Raw genomic sequence first — 18,441 nt, 5'->3', positions numbered from 1 at the left:
CACAAAGCACAATTTGTTCTTGTGCACTGCACCATAAAGCTCCCTGGCTTTCCTTCTCGCACCGTATGCCGACACAGGGCGGGATGCACAGTTGCACCATCAAATGCATACAAGGCATACAACCTTTGCATAAGTGACCGTGAGGATTACAGCAATGGGTGTAAGGTACGGGCTGCCTTCTGTATCTATCAACAGAGTGTGAGACAGAGGGTGGGCTGAGTGTGACTGGAGTTTCTTCAATCAATTACTGAGAGGTGAGGATCGAGGGATGTTACGACCTTTGGAGTCAGGTACGTTTTCATTTCCCTATGCATCCATGGGCTCGGTGTCTGCCATCAACACATGACACATCATTTTGCTTTATACACTGTACTACAAGGCTCCCTCGCCTTTCTCCTTGCACCTATGCTAGACGGGTTGGACGCACTAATGCACCATCAATTATGCACCCTGGCATACTCCCTCTGCCCCATCCCCTTGTCAATTCCTAAACCGGGTGTGAGATATGGGTTTCAATCATTATTCATCGAGTGATGTCCATAATGGGGCGAGTGATTGTTCTCTCATCCCATCTGAGTGCTGTAAGCTGAGTGATTCTCCTTCGTCAGTGACACCGACTCGACGAGATTCATCCACCAACTACCTCCCTGGGTGCTGCCGCATGGTCCCTGCCACGAAGGACGTGTGTTGTGAAGATACCTTGGTACCTCCTGCAGCTGACAACGACAATGGACGTGCCATCAACAGTCAACCTTGATTCTCGATAATATGGGCCAAGTTTTTCTAACCCTACACTTTTTGTTGTCAGTGATGTTCAGGTTTTAAGTGTGGGGACGTTAGCAGTTGGTCTATCGTGTGGTATTAGGTCCCTGTTGCTTGGACAACCCTACCCATTAAGGTTTTAAGTGTGGGGACGCGTCCCTGCGCGTCTACATTGCATACTGCCTTGCATATGCCTCACTTTGATCATGCATATATGCCATGACTTTTTGTTACACTCTTGGGGTCCTTTCCTCACCCACCCATCCACTGTCACCCCTCCCTTGGGGATGTTCCTCCTCCCTTTCTCTTTTTCCCTTATTTTGCTGTGTTTCCATGTGAATACACCCTACGTTTCCCCAAATTCCAATCTAAACTTATAGCCCTATTCGTCCCTTCGAACTGTCCAATTTTCCTTTTTACCCACCCTTGTTCCGATGCACGGTTTTTGAGTTATTAATTTTTGACGGATTTTGCGTAAATTAGACCGTTTTCCATGTGAACGCGTCTTGCTTGCTTTGGAACGAGGATGTGACGTGATAGCCCTGTCCTACCCTTTCCCCCTGAAATTTTTTCTTTTTACTCCGTGACATTTCGATACGCGGTTTGTCAAATATTAATTTTTGCGATTTTTCGGGACCTTTTTGTGCATTTTTTTGATATTTTTTAATGTGAACCTGCCTTGTTTGCACCGGAATTCCAATTTGACTTGACAGCCGTATCTAACGCGCCTTTCCCTATATTTTTCCTTTTTTCTCCTCCTTATTCTGACTTTCGGATTTTTTATTATTAATTTTTAAAAGTGTTTTTGAGTGTCTTTTTGGTATTTTTGCATGTGAACGCCTCGTAATCCTATCGGAACTGCGTTTTAACGTGACAGGCCTGTGAAACTCCGTCCCCCGCACAGTTGTCGTTTTTGCTGCCCCTTGTTCCGGTGAACTGATCTTCTGTTATTAATTTTCGACCGTATTTGTGTATCTCCTTTTTACGTTTTTCCCATGTGAACGCATTCTATTTTGGTCGAAACTATGTTTTGACATGATAGGGTTGTTGGGCGCGTTCTTCTACACATTTTTCTTCTTTCCACCCTGCATTCTGGTGAGCGGATTTCCTGAAATTAATCCCCGTATATGTGTTTTCGGGGCCGTTTTTCGTGTTTTTTGCATGTGCACGCCCTTTATTCCCCCCAGAACCCCGGTTGACCTTTTCTCCTATCTTCCCCCTGCCGTCTGGTACATTTTTGTTTTTATGCCATTTCGTTTCGACGATCAGATTGTGCGATATTAATTTTTCTTTATTTTCACATATTTCGTGCAACTCGTCTCGCGCGTGACCGCTCGCATTTGCGATTTTACACGTCTTGCCACGCCCTTCGCGTATGCGCACCCCGTGCCGATGTCCCAATGCCATTCCAATCCTGCAACGGCAAATTCTTTTACCCCGCCCCACACCTGCGCGCACGGGACGGGGGCACGCCTTTCTTTTAATTCATTTATTTCTTATTTTAACCCACACAAAATAAAAATCTTTATTATTTTTCAATACACATTTTTATTTTATTTTTTTTCAAAACACTGAATTTTAACCCCCCCCCCTCCCGCGTCCGTTGACACTACCCATCCCCCCTCCCTCTTCTCTCTCTCTTCTTCTTCTTTCTACCTTCTCTCTCCCCGTAACCCCCTCTCTCTCTCTCTCTCTCCCCTCCTTCCTCCTGCCTCCATCACCCTCCTCCTCAGTTCCCTCCCGCTCCCTCCATCCTCCTTCTCCCCTCCTTTCTCCTCCCTCCATCGCCCTCTTCATCTGCTCCCTCCCTCTCCTCCTTAACCCCACCTACTCCTCTCCCTCCTCCTCCTCCTTCTCTTTCCCCTTCTTCCTCCCCACCCTTTTCTCTTCTCTCTCCGCCTCCCTTCACACCCCCCCTCCCCTTCCAGTGCCCCCGCCTGGGCATTGCCACCCCCCGCCTGGGCATTGCCACCTCCTGCCAGGGCCGTCGTCACCCGCCGCCTGGGACCAGAAGCCCGCCGCCACCTGGTCGTTGTCGCCCGCCGCCGCCAAGCCAGCGCCGTCGCTGTCACCTCCCCGCCGCCCACCACTTGGTCGTCGCCACCCGCCCTGCCACCACCCTCTTCCTCCTCCTCCTCCTCCTCCTTTCCACTAACTTCAGGTTAGTTACACTAACCTTCTTTGACTTAATTAACTTTACTTACTCACACTAATCCTATTTAACCTACACTAACCCTGATTTAGTTAGTTTACCCTAGTTAGGTTAGTTACCCCACCCTAGGTTAGTCTAACCCAACTTAGGTCACACTAACCCCACCCTAGGTTAGTCTAACCCAACCTAGGTCACACTAACCTTCCCCTAGTTAGTTAACCCCCCTGGTTAGGCTAGTTAACCCACCACCTAGTTAGTTAACCCCCCTTGGTTAGGTTAGTTAACCCACCCCTAGTTAGTTAACCCCCCTAGTTAAGCTAGTTAACCCCCTGGTTAGGTTAGTTAACCCACCCCCTAGTTAGTTAACCCCCCCCCCCCCCCTTGTTCACCCAACTGTAGTTAGTTGAACCCCACCCCCTAGTTACACTAACCCTAGCATAGTTCCACTAACCTAAGTTCAGTTAACCTAACCCTAGCCTAGTTGACCTAACCCTAGTTAGTTAGGTTACCCTTACCCTAGTTAGACTAACCATACTTAGGTTAAATTAACCATAGTTCAGTTAACCTAACCCTAGCTTAGTTACACTAACCTCCCTTAGGTTAGTCTCCACTGACTTGCCTTAACTTACTTATCTGACTTAACCCAGACTAACCTAGTTCCATTTGACTAACCTGACCTAACCTAGCTTGACTTATATGACTTACCCTGACTTCCATGCCTTAGCTGACTTAATTTGACCTTACTTACTAAACTAAGCTGATTTTTTTGATTTAACTGCTTTAATTAATTTATAAATTAATTTCCACTCAGAAAAATTTCAAAAAAATTTCTAAAAATTCCCTTCACTTTCTACAAATTTTTGGAAATTTGCCAGCTAGAAATTTCAACCCCCAAAATTACAAAAAAATTCCATATTTGCCAATTTATTCTAAAATTACCTTTAAAATGCAAAAAATTCATTTAAAATTAGTAAAAAATACAGATTTTTTTTTGAAAAATTCAAGAAAATTCCACCCACCCCCTGACCTTTTTCCATTTATTTTTCACTTTAAAATATTTTTATATATGGTAGCCCTATTTAAAATTAACAAAAACAAAACAAAAATAAAATAAACAAAACAAAAAATACAAAACAAACCCCATAGACACAAAACTTTACCATACAAATCCCCATCTTATTTTCATACCCTAAATTGTGGATATTTCCTAACTGGCTGAAATTTTCTTTTTACTTCATCCCATATCCATCTTTCATTATTCTTCCTTTTGAACAAAAATAAAATAAAAATAAATAAATAAATCCACAACCACATACAATTTATTAAAAACCAAATCCAGAAAAACACACATAACTCCAATCCCCACACATAATACCCCCTAAAATACTAAACAAACACAATATAATTTTTTTAAAAAAAAACCAAACACAAACTATCCTAATACATCATAATAAAGTTCAAAATCATACTCAAATTCGACACATCCACTAAGGTGTTCTCTTTGTTGTTCAGTCAGTGGTCTTTCCTTTTCTTTTACTAGATTCATTCCTTTTGGGGGACTCTTCCGTGCGCATGTAGGCCATTGCATACACACCCCTTCTAGGTATTTATTTTATGTGCTTTATTTATTTTCATTTTTTCCCTTAATCACAAATTAATTGTTAACATGAAACATTTATTCACCCACATTTTCCATGCGCATTCGCACTAAACACACAATTTCATAATAATAAAACTCAACCAGCCGTTCACTTTGCACGCGCTACGTGTGCTTAAGAGGCACTTTAATTTTTAATAACAATGAACCAGCCATCACAAGAGCACGCGCTGGCAAAAAAGCACTCCACATCACTCTTAATTTTTAATTAAGGAATTTGCATTTAGAGACCCAGTCTGGGCATCGAAGTCCGGGTTGTGTTAATGCACCGTTTCAACTTAATAATTTGTAATTAAAATTTTAAGAAGGAACCGCCGTTTTCTTACTAAGGTTTATCACTTAATAAAATGTCACTCATTGTTAATAATTTATTCCAATGAACCCTTCATTAAATTAATTCTCCCTCATTGCACTTATTTCCCCTTTTTAATGAACTCGCTTCGTGGGATGGGCACGTAAAGGTCTATTAGTTGACATTGATGGTCAAGTTATGGTCCAGTCTTGATGTCCGTTTTTTTGGTAGTCTAATTTGTCCATGTGTTACGATTACGGGTATGATGTGTAGTTTTTTTTCTTTATTGCTTGATACGGGGATTTGCGTGCTTGCATGTTGCATCGCATGAAGCTTTCGGTCGCATATGTGTAGAGGTCATGCCAAAATTTTTCTAGGCTGTGTATTGTCAGGGGTGGTACTTGGGTTAGTTACATCTATATTTGTATGAGTGTCCTTGTTTTGGATTGTTTCCTTTTTTATCGTCTTTTGGTTTTTTTGCAGGCATTCTTTGTGACTGTCTATGTTGTGGTGTGTGTGTTTACCATCTGAATGGCGCCTCACGCTCCTCCCCCTATCCAGTATGTCCCACTAGTCAATAGGGATTACTCTTCCCTACTCACTTTTGAGCCTCTCACGAAGGCGGGACTTGCAACTTTTGTGGCTGCCTCATTTCCATTGCTTCCAGAGGATCCATCGATGTGTGATGAGTTTCTGGCCTCCTACAGCAAGAAGTCGGGACTGGTCCAGGGTAATTCCATGACTTTGACACCTCGAGGCCTAGGGAAGGCTCTGTCTCTTCCCTACAAAGGTGAACCCTTTGTTACCACTCGTCAGCTTTTCTCTAACGACGAGATTTTGAAGCTGTTACAAAAACAGACCAGGGAACTTCTGGATGTTAAGAAGGTGATCAACTCTTCAAGAGTTTCTTTTTCCATGATCACTGATCCTGTGTGGAAGTTGGTCTGTCAGTTTTTCCAAGACACGTTTATGCCTGCAAAAACGCCATCTCATTACTTGTCCAAAGAGCTCTTTATAGCTTCAAGGATGGTGTTAAAAGGAGTAGCTATTGATTGGAGCACTTACCTCCTCACTAAGATGGATCAACATTTCATCAAAGTCACCATGGGCAATGTTACCAATGTCACCTATGGATCGTACTTGTATGCCTTCTTAACCTATTCAGGTTTATAGAAGATTGTGCCTCCACCTCCTCCATCTGATCCAGTACCTCCTCCTCCACCTTCAGATGAGTCAGAACCAATTGATATAGAGGATTTGGATTCTCCTCCTCCCCTGGTCATACAGTGCAAACACTTGAAGCGGGTAGCAGATAAAGCTCCTTCAGTTCTTCCTTCTGTGCCCATTCCTGCTACCTCTGGCGGTGATCTCCCTGCTTATCTCACATATAATAACCTGTTTAGAGTACATCGAGAAGGTTCCTTGGATATACCAGTCCCCTCATTGAACACTCTAGTCTCGGGAGATGCCATTCCTTTCCTATGTAAAGACATTCAGAGTTCCATTGAACTGTCAGTGACAACCTGTGTTCAACAGCTGTATGCTTCCTTTTATGAAAAACTGATGCAGTCTAAGGGCCAGTTGCATAAGGTAACATCCAAGTTAGCCTCTACTAAGGATACCCTGGCCGATCTGTTCAAGCAGATAGAGCAACAAACCCAACTGATTGAAACCCAAAGAGATGAGATATCTTCTTTGAAGATTCAGTTAACCGAGGCTCAATCAGAGGTTACTAGCCTCTCAGAGGAGAAGGAGAGGATGTCCAAAGAAGCGCAAGAGTTCCAAACTCTCTTAGATGTCAAACTTTCAGCCTTACAGACTGCTAATGACACAGTGGAATCACAAGCTTCCCAAATCAAGCAGTTGCAAGATCAACTGGCAAAGTCACGATCTGTTCCTCCAAGCCCTAATGTTCTCTTGATCCCTTCTCTCTCACAGTAGGACTTGGCAGTTCTTTAGAGACAGTCTACCTTGTGTCCTCTCTTCCAAGATAAAGTGGAAGGATTGCAGTCCAAGATGGATCTGCTATGGTCTACATTTGAGCAATTCCAAGAATATGTTCATCTGGACCATTCTTTCTTTGCCCACTATCAATTACAGAAGTTGGCCTTCTACATGAAGCTTTCCACGATGGATCTTCCTCTTCCAGAGGATGGTTGGAGTGGGGCTTGGTCTCCTAAGTTGTTGACAGAGGTGGTCCGTATGGTGTTTGAAGATTCTGTCACGACCAATACCATGTTGATGTCATATATGTATCTCCGAGGAGACTTGTTGATTCCTGATGAAGTGGATATGGCTTGGTATGTGGGAGACGTGGTTTTACAAGCTATTTTGTATGTCAACCATTTAGAGTTGCGAATAGATGACATGTTTCAGAGTTACTTCTCCAAAGTGGCTACTTGCCCGGATAATTCCTAGCATAACATGATTGATTCTATGGTCCTGAATCAAAGACAGAACACAACCCCTACCTATGTACAGAGCACTAACCAACTGAGGGTGGGTCTCTTGGCTTATCTTTCCAAACATAATCCATTTTATTCTACCTTTTTTGATGCCTATCAGAGAAGATCTATCTTAGGTCCTTCTGTTCCTACCCTATTGTATTACCAACAAATGGCTCACCGTTATGATATATATCTTTCCCTCTATCAAACCAATTCCACTACCATCTTACTCCTTCTTTTCCAACCTCAATCTTTTCCTCAAGTTCCCATATTTACCTACTGTTCTTTTATCGAGGATAGAGTATTTTCCCCTTCTCCACCATGTCCTTCTCCATCCATTCGTGTACCTTCTACCTTTCCTACTTATCAATTAACACCCTTCTTAAGTGATTCCCTAAAATTTTCAGCCACTCATTCTTTAAATTATTCCTCCTTTTATGATTTTGCCTATCCATCTCTTCATCCACTTTTACTTATTCCACTTCCATCTCCTGCCGCTTCTATCTCTCAACCACCTCAGTTGGTTAGTGAATATGACGGGTTTGATAATCAGATTTCAAGAAGAAGGGGATGGAGCTCGAATGATTCTCTTATAGGACCTCAGATAAACTGGCTCATAATTCCAGGAGATTGGACAACTGCCAGTCAAGCATACCAGAACTATATTCATTTTGCTCACCAATATTCACAGTCTCTGGATCCTTCGATGGGATTGACAGCTCATTTTGCTTATACATGCATAGGCATTCCCATAATGATCAAAAGGCCATTCCAAAACTTTGTATGAATGTCAATGTGAACATTGACTCCCACCAGTTGGATGTCCTGTACTTTTATGCCCTATGTCTCCCTAGCAGATACCTTGTCTTGCTAGAAAGGATGTGCTGCTTGCAGTTTTTTCAGAATCCTCCCAAGACATTTGTAGATGAATCCTTCTCCATGGATCGATTCCGAAACCACCAAGCTTTTAAAAGGGATCATCTTCATTGATACCTTTGCCATCTATTTTAGAAGAATTTTAATGATATATCTCTTTCTGGAGGTGTCATTCAGATGGTTGTGTTAGTGTTCCTGTATGTGTTATCTTAATTGTATGTGATGAGTTCGTGTTGGTTGCGACTATTTGTTCGAGAGCTATTTTTAAAAGATTGCTGGTGGATGAAAAGCCTATGGTGGAAAGTTGAAGAAAACCTTTCATATCCTTTACAAATTTGTTATGGTTTTTAACTGATTAATCAGATGAGTTCATGGATCAAGAAGTTTTCCTTTAGTAGTATTTTTTCTCTCAGATATAGGTGATAAGTTGGGGTCGTGTTTTGGCAAGATTATTGAAGATCTAACAGAAGACAAAATTGAGCTCTTTAGTGAACTTATATTCTTCTTTTCCTTGGGTCACAAGGACGCTTCCTTTCTAAGTGTGGGGATATGTTGAGAGAGGAAAAAGACTGAATTTTTGATTGACTTTTGTTGTTTTTGAGGTCTGAATGATTGATTTTTGGTAAATTTAGAGTGATGTATGATAGTTAATGGAAGTATTTAAGAGTGTTTTGGATGATATTGATTATGTTTTAAAAGTTCATGATGATTTTCAGCGGAGATATGATGTTCTGTGATGTTCTGATTGGTTCTGTATACCTTCTGTATAGCTTCTGTTTTGTTCTGATTGTCTTCTGTATGAAGCATGGATTGATGATTGATGAGGATTGAGATCTTGTGAAAGCTTATTGAATAGTTTTTAAGAGTTTGGAATGGTTTGAGTATGAGTTATGAGGTTTTGATGACCTTCTCTAACCTTCTGTAGATCTTCTGTAGAGCCTCTGTCTCTGCTCTATAACTGTATTGTAGCTGTTTTGGTACTGTACTGTGACTGTTCTGTAGACCTTCTGTAGGTGTTCTGTAGAATGTATGTGTGACTTTGGGAAAGTTTTATAACCTTTGGAAAGGATTAATCTAAGTTCAAAAGAGCTAAAACAGGTGGAAGAAACAGCTGCTGAAGACTGAAGAGAAGACTAAGTGACAGTGACAGTAGTGAGCTGTGAAAAGACACTGTAGTGGCTCTGGTGACTCTTCATATCAGACATACCTCTTGGGAGGTGCATCCAAGACCTAAGAAGGATTATTGAGGGTTATTATGAGAGTATTGTAGTGAGGATATGATGTACTATTGATGGAGAGAGAGAGAGTTAGAGATAGCCAATTCTATGAAAACAGTGTGATTGTATATGAGAGATTGAGGAAGAGAACTATGAAGACATTGAAGATGAATAATATGTGATTGATTTCCATTCAAAGATGGTGTATTCCTTTGTGTTCTTTGTTCTATTCATGGATTTTGTGAAGATATTGAGGAATATGGTTGATTCTATTAAATCCGTGGGAGATATCTACTATGATGCTGCGTGAAGAATTGTTGTTTTCTTTGTTTTATTGATCAAAGGAATGAAATAAAAGCTTGTTGATGTTACAAGATAGATTTTCTTGCAAGAGAATTCCCTTTTCCTTGGTGTTCCTCTTGGAGCTCCACCAAGGGTAACTACAATCACTCCAATCAAATGAGAAGCCCTTGTGGAACACCTCCAATGGAGCTAGCTGATGTATCGAGACCTCAGTTGTCAAATTAGAACCCCGAGCTTGTAGGTTGATCCTTTTGGGGATGGCCAGTACCTTCCGTTATGGGGTGGACTCTAGGAAACCTAAACGATAGACCCCGTGCATTCTTGTGAGTGCCGAGCGAAGCCATCTAGAATAGTTCCCTAATGAACCACTAAAACATGCTGCCATGGAATTTTTAGGCAGGTACATGACATTGGTTGGCCAATATTTAATATATAAACACTCAATACCTAAATGATTATGAGCATTCCCAACTCAGTCTAAATACCCAAAACTCTCTTATGACTTGACAATACTGCTAATAGAGCATGGTGTGTTACATGGCATAAACATGCAATTGCAATATTATGCATATACATGAATGAATTGTATCTTCTATTTTGTGTATATATCCTTCAAACCCACGTGATGCACACATATATTCATGAGTGACCTACCCAAGTAAATCCACCCATGAGGGCACAATAGCTTTTGTGAAAACACAATCAAGCAATCAACTTATTATCAAAACCTTAGCTAGGAAAACTTTTATTTTCCATAGTATCATTCTAACAATCTCTTTGAAAATACCATAAAAATCAACCTTTCTTAAAAAGGAAAATTTAACAACCCAAAATAATATAATTTGGATGCTTTGCGAAAGAAGATACAATCCATCACAATTGTTTTTCATTAGAGTGTAATCACAAAGTGACACACCATTCTCCTAGTACTAAAGTCACTAGTTAAAATAATACATCTCTAGAATTTTCTTTATATCACAATCGTTTTCTCCAAATGATTTATGAGAGCTGCATTTTATGAGCACCGATCTGGAAGTGATTCATGCATGTTTTGAAGCGAAAACATGGCCGAGACGTGTCAAAGAGCCAATTTTCATGAAAAACCAAACGGTGGCAGATGAGTGAGCTGGAGTTTTCCTAGATGCATTTCAACGTCAGGAATCCAACACAAGTCTCGGTTTGTTCATCAGAGGTCGTTTGACCCCCCATTTAATCCCCGCAAGGTTTAGTATTATAAAGCAACTACTAGATCTAGGAACCGAAAAGTGTGTAGGGAAGGCCAAGATGATGGAGTTCGATGCAAGTAGGTCTCTTGGACAGACGGATTTCAATTCTGAGTTCATTTGGGCCCTCAAAATCAAAATGTCCACTTACAAGCAATATGAACATGAAGTCATGAACTAGTCTTTTCTAAAATTTTAAGCTTAAAGCTTAATTAGCAAAGTGATAATCAATAAGAAATGAAACGTCATGAAGAGGGGTTGCATTTTTTCACGCGATCGTTTTTTGGGAAAATTTGACATTTTTCAATCAAGAGAGATACGAGACATGGAGAGGGCCCTAAGATGCATCTAATCTTTACTCTCCATCACCGAAATCAAATCATAGAATGATGTATGATGCAAAGAGAATGAAAACTAGTTTTTCTCTCTCCTCTCTTCTCTCTCCTATTAATGCTTGTTCATGCCTATGAATTTAAGAGAGAAGGGGGGTGGGGTTTGATAACGAATTTGGATGTAATGATCCTGATGGAGCAGTAAAGGGCATAGATTGGAGCAAGGGAGCGCATCAAAAGAGAAGTATCAATGGCCTCACGAGCATGGCTTACAGTCCAAATCCATGGGTTTTATGCATAGGTATGTGTTTTCTTCATTTTTATGAAAAATGCTTGATAATGTTTTTTCTTGGTTTCTTATGCTGCATATTCTCTGAAATCATAATGAAAGTCAAAAATTCTAATGACATATAAATTTCCCGCAAAACACACAAAACCTGCAAATTGCAAATTTCATGAAAAAATGATGAAATTCACGGTTTCGTTGGGTGTTTTGAGTTTTTATTTTTAAAAAATTGGTATGGAAGTGGAGCTAAGTAGTTTTGCTTAGTCGAAACAAAGAATTCTGAATTTTAATAAATTTTTAGCAAAGAAATAGTAAAAAATGGAGAAAATTAGTTTTTTACATAGAAAAATGCAAGAAAAATATGGTTAATGTGTGTGTATGTGTGGCAAGGCTAAAGCATCAGGTATAGCCTTATTTAAGCCCTTGTCTTTATTTAGATTGCATTTTTATTGCTTTATACATTGAAAATGATAAAAAACAAAACCCTACACCTATGCAACGATGCAACACATAAATAGTAGGGGGAAAAGAGGGTTTGTGGAAGTGTTTAAGTGCTAAAAAGGATGCAAAGTCTAATATTGTATTTGTACATGCCATATAGGACGATTAATAACTCAAGTTAAAGAGAGTAGTAGCACGATTAAGCTCGATGCTAGTCTCTAGCAAATGCAGCAACAACGCATAGATTAATCATTAAAGGGTTGATTTTACACTCCACTTTGCTGATTTTTAGAATAAAAGTATTTGTGTCAATAGGCATCCACATTTATATTAAGCATAGCATGGTATCAAATCCTAGATGCATAGCACCTATATGCCAAACATTGACCAACGCTGAGAGCATGAGGAAGCCCTTGTTATAGGTTAGATGAATGATCTATTGGCGCAAGCTTGGTAAGGAAATCGAAATTCCTAGATCATCCATGATATGAAAAAGTGGAGAATGTGGGTATGTTTTATGTGTTAAGGCAATGCATCTTGGGGCCAATCCCCTTGATGTAGGAGAGCTGGAGTGGGGCCGTGGCGGTCAGCTAAGAGGTACCTCCCTATGTGTGTGTGCTACAAGGTATTATACCTATATGTTATGGGATCTCCCTTTGAGAAGTAGTGAAGGGTACCATTGGACTATATCCTATTACAAAAATAAAATCTAGATTAGATATTAGGGTAGAGTGTGTGCCTTAGATGCTCTTGGCCGCGAGGCCGTGAGGGGTTGTCTAGTGTATGTCAGAGTCCCGCTAGTGCTTAGAGAGCTAATGTCGGGCCCATTTTAGGTCCCAACAAGTGGTGTGTTTGCCGGGAGCTGCCTACAAGTGGCAATTTTCGTGCCTTGGTCAATTGGGACCTATCTTTTGGTGTATGCTAGAAACTAGTAAGCTAGACTCACAAGACCATCAAGCGGAGCCCCAAAAGCAAGAGAGGGTTGAACGAGCTAAGATAAATAGAAGATTCTCTCTACAAAGGAGTGCCCAATATCTTAATAACCCTAGCTTGACACATAGTCCATTAGGAGGAGGAAGCTCTAGTTCTTTCCCCCTCCAAGCACTCCTTCCACTTCGAGTGGGCCACTAGTTCTGATTGTTTGAACCCCTGTAGTAGTAGCAAATCCGGTTGTTACTATGGTGACACAACCCATTGCTATACCTACTGGAACGGCAGATTTGCCAGCTTTAGGTTTCCCCCTACCTATCTTCAATGGGTTAGTGGAGGAGGATGTAGAACTACACATTAATGAGTTCCAAAAGTTGATGTTCAACTGTCACATCCAGGATGAAGCACATCTAATGATGTGTTAAAAAACATGGATCTAGAGCATGGCATGAGCTATGGAGAATGAAAGATAAAGACAAGACTCATGTTGACATAGGCAAAGAAAGACCAACTACTGCACAAGTGAATTAGGTTCCAAGATAGATTAGCTTGGGCTCATAAAGACAATCTTGTGTAATGGATTGACACTGACAAGGCACTAAGTGAAAGTACAAAGCATCATGATATTGTATTCATTCCATAGTCAAGTACAATGCTTTATAGAAGTTGGGTTGTTCCACTCTCCTCATTGTGCATATGGGATTCATGACATCTCTTCCTGGAGCATACATCATTTGTTATTTCTCAACATGATGTTTTTAAATATGACTCTCAAAGGAAGAGCTACCATATAGTATCATGGCCTAGAGGGGGGAACCATAAGTATCATTGATTTATTTTTCAAAGCCTTTCGAAGGGAGTTTGCCCCTGAAAGGGGTGGTCAATATTGGCTACATGTATTAAATGTGACATGACAAGAGCCACATGAGGATATCCGAGCGTATGCCAAGAAGTTAAAAGAGGTCTTTCACAAATTCCAAGCCTCTATCCCTATCCCAGAAGTTGCCCAACTACAATATTTCTCACATGGTCTAGATTTCAACATTCAGGTGAAGTTGAGTAGTGTCACTTTGTCAGATGTAGACACCGCACAAGAAGTAGAATCCCAACTACAACCAACTTCAAGCGGCTTATGCCTCTAAAACCAATCTTAATATGGGTTTAGTTTTGGAAAATAATTTGGCATTGACCAATGGCAATGGAACTCAAGGGATAGCAATGACTAACTTGAATATGAGAGGAAGCATAGCTCAAAGCGTGCCTTTATTGCCAGCTCCTCCTAGTGTGACTTTGCCTATGGCTAGTCAGATGGCTCCGCCAAATGTTGGAGGCCAATTATCAAACCCTAGTGTGACTTTGCCTATGGCTAGTCAGATGGCTCCGTCAAATGTTGGAGGCCAATTATCAAACCCTAATGTTGTTCCTATGAGTCAACAACAACCAATGCCCAATCAAATTGTTAGGCTAATGGAACAACATATAGATAATCAAGGCTATGAGTCAAGTGCCTCAAATTTCCTTAGCGAAGTTAAGAATATGATGAAGCATTACACTGACATGATTTTCAAAAAATATAGATAAATAGCCATTGGTGTAAATTTCCCTTTAAAAAAATAGAATCTGATAGGGAGTCGATGCCCTGAAGAGGGTGCACCCTCGAGATTTAGTTATAAATGGTGTGGTGGCTAGCACTATCCTTGGAATTGTCTAAACATCAAATGTGATATTTGTGGAAAGTCTGGTCATTTAGCGGCCACCTATTGGAATAAGATTAGCTCTCTCCTGCAAGGTAGTAGATAGCCATGTCTTGTTAACCATCGTATGCAAGGGAACAATCTCCAATAGGATGATGGACCAAAGCAATCCTCCAAAGAGGCAAGGCTACTGTAGAGGAGCTACCTAGTGGCAATGGAGTTAGCCTCATTAAGGCTGTGCGGGTCAATAGGACTGAAGCCTCTAGTTTGCGAGCCATCACAAGAGATAAAAAAGGCAGAGAAGGTGACAAGGACAATGTAAAGCCTGTCGACAGAAACCCTAAGCAAGATGATAAAGGGATGCAAGTCCTTAACCCTGACATGGAAGGGGGATCTTTAAAACCCAAAGGGAGTAAAGCGGATGCTAAGAATGATAAAGATTTTCCAAGGAGGAAGGAAAAAGCTAAGAAGGAAGCCCAAAGCTAGTTGAATGACCAAAGGAGAGAATGGTTTGGCGTGAGAAGAGAGCTCTAGCGAATTATTGCGAATTCGATTTGGCAGGCTCTCTTTGTGAAGTTAGACCAGATGTGAATCTCTTGGAGTTGATTAAGCTATCTTTGGGAGTATGCAAGGAGTTCAAAAAGATCTTGTGTACTAGGTACATCATAGAACCTTTGGGTATAGCATAAGTAGGAGATTATTGGTTTGAGCATGCTTAAAAGCATTGCCCAAGGGTTGTGGCCTACGATGATGGAATACTAGTGGATCATGCTATCATAGATATGAGATCCTCTATAAACATCATGAGTTCAGAATTGATGGTGGAGAGGCTAGGTCTTGCAATTCAAAAAGACACCTCGACGATTCTTAGAATGACTGACGATAGTCTTAGGCAGCCTAAAGGTTGCATCACTAAGGTCCATGTCACTGTTGTAAATGTAGAATGTCTTTTGGACTTTAGGGTGATTAGATTCGCAGGCCATCCTAGCTATCAACTATTGCTAGGAAGACCGTGGATCTTGCAAGCAGATTGTCAAGTGGATATACCCGCCGGTCGATTGATATTTGGTAGAGATGCTCGACATGTACTAGTTGATGCTTATCTGAGTCTCCTCAAAGTGAGAGAGCTCCTCTATCCTCTATGGAATTGGAGACATTGGAAGATGTATCTCCTAGTGAGACGTCATCGAGTGATGAATCCAAAGAAGGGTCCACTACCAAGGAAATCTATCAAATAACTCTAAAAGAGCCAATACAGCCTCAAGACTAAATAAAAGATGCGGATGTGATTGAGCTGTTGGAACTTAGTATGATAAATGATCTGCGGCCAATTAAACTAGGGTCCATCCTCAGTGTGGAAAAAAGGGAGGACTATGTGTCTCTTATCCAAGAGTTCCGTGACATCTTTGCCTAGACTTATGATGAGCTGAGAGGCATTGCCCCCAGCTTGCTGGCTGTTCATACCATTCCTCTAAAGGAACATAGTCATCCTGTGCGTCGGAAAGTAAGTCATATGCCTTTTGAACTGAGGGACGGGTTGTTCGGGGAGTTACAAAAATTCCGACAAGCTGGTTTGATCTTCCATGTTCAGCATACAGAATGGTGTTCACCAATAGTGATCAAGAAGAAGAAAAATAATCAAATCTAACTTTGCATAGACTTTAGAGAGCTGAATAACTAGACTGTTAAGGATTATTACCCATTGTTATTTATTGACCAAATTTTGGATCAATTAGCAGGTAGGGAAATATATTCATTCATGGATTGCTTTGCAGGGTATAACCAGATAGAATTTGTAGAAGAAGACAAGCTTTAAATGGCATTTATTACTTTCTTCGATACCTTTGCATTCCATGTGATGGAATTTGGTTTATGCAATGCATGTGGTTCCTGGCAACGAGCAATAGATAAGACATTTGGTGACATCTCCCCAGAGGAGTTGAAAGTATTTATTGATGACCTAGGGGAAACCACCATAAGAGAAAGGCAGTTGATTATTTTGCAAAAGTGTTTTGAGCAATGCAGATAATTTTTCATAGTTCTTAACCTACAGGAGTGCGTCTTTGGGGTGCCTTATGGGCTATTGTTAGGTCATGTGGTCAGTTCAATAGGGATTGTGACTGACACTGAAAAGATCAAGGTCGTAGCCGCCATGAGTCCGCCATGAGTCTACCTCGCACTCCGAAAGAAGTGCATAGCTTTCTATCATTGGTAGGGTATTATCGAAGGTTCATAAATGCCTTGGCAGAAAGAACCTTGCCATTAATGAATCTATTGTCCTTTAGCTATCTATTTGAATGGAGTGACCCTTGTAAGGTAGCTTTTAATGATGTGAAACATGAGCTAGTAAAAGAACCAGTTTTAAGAGAACCTAAAAGGGCCAAAGTATTCTACAAATTTTCAACAGCTACTGCTTATCCCAAATCTGGGAGGAAAAGTGGTACCATCCGATTTCTTTTGCTTGGATATATCAGAAATCAACTACACCTACATGGAGAAATTGTGCCTTTCAATGGTATTTGCGACCAAAAAGTTCAGGCACTACATTCTCTATGAGAAGGTTATATTCTATACAAAGGTGGAAGGGCTTAGATTGTTGATGAACAAGCTACAACCACTTGATCGTTTAGCAAAGTGGTTAATCACTTTGCAGGAATTCGACTATGAGATTAGAAGTAAGTCATCGAAGCTATAGGGTATTGTGGAATGCCTTGTGGATTTTGGGGAGCTGAAAGAAACTTTAGTTGACAGAAGTGATATCGAAGAAATGTTTAAAATTGATACATCATCTAATCCCTCCTGGTATGCTGCTATCACGCATTACCTCTTGACAGGAGAGGCTGGAGCTGATTTATCGAAATCAGAAAAGAGAAAAATTAGATAGCAAGTGTTGAAATTTTCTTTGATCCTAGGAATACTATATTGGCAGGGTGTTGATGATATCTATCGTCGATGTGTGATTCCTGACAGGGTTCCATTCATTTTGGAAGAGTGCCATGACTCCGCTTGTTGCAGAGGGAATTTTGTGGGATGACTAATGGCCCAAAAATCTTTAAGAACCGAATATTGGTGGCCTTCCATTTTCCAAGATGCATTCAAGTATGTTAAGAGATGTGATACTTATCAATGGCATGATAGTAGGGAGAATAGCAAGTGACCACTTGTGGGAGCTTTCGCTCAATCGCCAAGACCCATAGATCGCTTATTGTTTCAAGCGTTCCAAGCGAGCTCTAATGGCTATCTCTCACCTAGCTGACGTGCTGTCGATCCTACGAGTGTAGTGAGCTTACCTTGATGCCGATGCGAGTAGCCTCCTCCCTCACACAACTCGGTAGCTCCACGATTCTTGATGCTAGCTCAAGCATCCTCAAGCCTCCTCCATCTCCAAGCTCCATCCTCCATAGCCGCGCGCGCGAGAGAAGAGAAGAGAAGAGAAGAGAAAAAGAGAAGAGGAGATGGTGAAGAGCTTCACCCACTTGATCCCTCACTCCCACACACTCACTCCCTCACATTCTCACACTCCCTCTCTCAAGAGCACACACAAGCAAGAAGGAGAGAAGAAGATGAAGACTCCTTTTGCCACACACCAAAAGAATGAGTTTCCATTCACTTTTTGAACTTTATATACAAACCCTAAAGTCCCATGGGCACCGATCCCCTTTTTTACATGACCGGCCATTGTGGCAAGGTCCTTTTTCCATTTTACTCTTCTAGCATTATGCCATTAGCCTACACCTGTCTAATATTTTACAATTGGCACAGGAGGGAGCCTCGCGCTCTTTTACAAGAGTTTTCCAAGTTTTTGAGGCGCCTTTCATTTAAAATTGCT

Source organism: Lygodium microphyllum, chromosome 24 (genome assembly GCF_053477565.2).
Source record: "Lygodium microphyllum isolate KBCC chromosome 24, Lygodium_microphyllum_v1.1.10, whole genome shotgun sequence".
NCBI classification, from domain to species: Eukaryota; Viridiplantae; Streptophyta; class Polypodiopsida; order Schizaeales; family Lygodiaceae; genus Lygodium; species Lygodium microphyllum.
Note: the sequence above shows the minus strand (reverse complement) of the source record.